Source organism: Mus pahari, chromosome 23 (genome assembly GCF_900095145.1).
Source record: "Mus pahari chromosome 23, PAHARI_EIJ_v1.1, whole genome shotgun sequence".
Classification (NCBI taxonomy): domain Eukaryota; kingdom Metazoa; phylum Chordata; class Mammalia; order Rodentia; family Muridae; genus Mus; species Mus pahari.
Genome location: NC_034612.1, coordinates 11,628,246 through 11,630,407, shown reverse-complemented (window position 1 = coordinate 11,630,407; position 2,162 = coordinate 11,628,246). Strand labels below are relative to the sequence as shown.

Below are 2,162 nucleotides of genomic sequence, written 5' to 3'. Positions count from 1 at the left end.
CCTCACCAGTGCCAGAGTTACAGGCTTCTGCTGGAGGCTTTGTGCTTCATAGGATGGCAGAATAGAACTAACTCAAGAATTGTCCTCTCTGCAGGTGCTANAGTGAGCACACACACACTGGGGAATGCACTTCAGTGGTAGAATGCCTGAGTTATAGGTTCTGGGTTCAGTGTCTAGGACACACACACACACACACACACACACACACAAAGACATGACATAATCGACCTAATGTCCACTATACACAAGAGAAAGAAAGAAGGAAAGAGGGCTGGAGAGATGGCTCAGAAGTTAAGAGAACTGACTGTTCTTCCAGAAGTCCTGAGTTCAAATATGAGCAACCACATGGTGGCTCACAAACATCCATAATGAATTCTGACCCCCTCTACTGGTGTGTCTAAAGACAGCTACAGTGTACTTATATGTATTAATAAATAAATCTTTGGGCAGAAGCGAGTGAGGCAGGAGCAAGCGCAGGGCTGGAGCAAGCAGAGGTCTTCAGTTCAATTCCCCACAACCACATGATGGCTCACAACCATTTGTACTGATATACATAAAATAAATAAATCTTTAAAAGGAAGAAAGAAAGAAACAAACAAACAAGAGAAAAGCCAGGTAAAATCAGTGCATATATGGAGAAAAAAACACGACATGACAGGATGCTATTGTGTACATGCTTTAGTGTAAGAGGTACGGGAGAGGCCGTGTATACAAATGGTACCTGTAAGAGGAAAGCAGGATACATAGAGGTGCTTGTGCTGCTTCCTATGTAATATGTCTCATACCCTTTTAATGCCACAGTTTCCCAAATCCTGCTCACATTTCACATCATGATAAAACTTTCGGGGTGCATGTATGTGTGTCTGTGAAACGTAGACTTCAGTAGTACTGTCACCTGATGAGGACCACCAAAAAATGTGCATAGATATAGGCAAATCACACCACCCTCACGGAGAATAGCGGGCGTATATGAAGGTGCACCATCCACCCACACAGTGTAGATCATCTGACCGTGTGTCAGACATTAGTTTATGGTGCTGAGGTTGACCTAGGGACTTCAGCATGCTAAGCACAAGCCATTCTGCTGAGGCACACCCCCAAGTCAAGTGTTAGATAACCCTAAGTAGTGTGCCACACACTAACTTGATAGCTCTACATTCTTAACCTTAGGCAGTGGGTGACCCGACCCACCACCTTTGCAATAGGTACTGTCATTGTCCCCATTTTACAGAGGAGGAAGCTGAGGCTCAGAGAGGGTAACATACCCAGGACCTCACGCGCAGTGGGTAGCAGAGTCAGATCTGGAATCCAGTCAATCCAGATCCCTTATGTCTTTACTACACCATCTCTGTATTATAAAACTATACACCATGTGGCTGTTTATGAAATATGATCGAGGCAGGAAGCCTATATTAGTCTAACCTCATTCTGACAGACAAGGAGAAAACAAAGATGCTCTGTGGTATAGAAGATGCCAGTTCCAGGAAACTAGCATTGCTAACTAGGAATGGACAAGCTGTCATCCTGGATGTCAGCCACTCAAGTGTGTCCCTAGCTCTTCCCTCCCTGCATCCCTCTCTCCCTTTCCTAGCTGGCTAGCCTGGGCTAGCCTAGGCTAGCTTGGGCATTCAAGGCTGCCCCACTGCCTCTCTTGTGCTAGGGGTATAGCCATGCATCCTCAGGATGGGATTCATGGGATTTTGTGATCTATCCAGTTTCTTGTCCTTCAGGTCATTTAGCCTGAGGAGCTGTTCTGACTCTAGCACCAAGCCCCAGAGGTTGGGTATCTAAAAGACAACTCAGTCCTTGCCTTGTGGGGCTTACTATATATAGACGAACAGTTAGTGTGTGTNGAGGTTAAATACTCCAGTAGAGGTATGGAAAAGGGACATTGGCAGCAGGAACCCACTACAAAACTGCCACAGTCAGCTTGGGGAAAGAAGAGGGCAAGGCTGAGGTGTAACAGTGAGTAAAAATTGACNAGCCAGATGAGGCAGGGGAACAGGCTCTGGTCTGGTGCCAAGGCCTGGNGAGAATGGGGACAGAGTGCTTGCCAAGTGTGCACAAAGGCCAGAGTCCNGTTCGCCAGGGATCCACAACACAGAAGTGGCAGCCTAAGCCTGTAACCTCTGCCTCCACATTAGTTTGTTGTCCCTCATAGA

General features: G+C 46.5%; 1 protein-coding gene across 3 annotated transcripts in view; it reads left to right on the top strand.

Annotated features, from left to right (window-relative positions):
* Acad10 (acyl-CoA dehydrogenase family member 10) overlaps positions 1-2,162 on the top strand; it is a 43,909-nt gene that overhangs the window by 860 nt on the left and 40,887 nt on the right. The window lies entirely within an intron of this gene.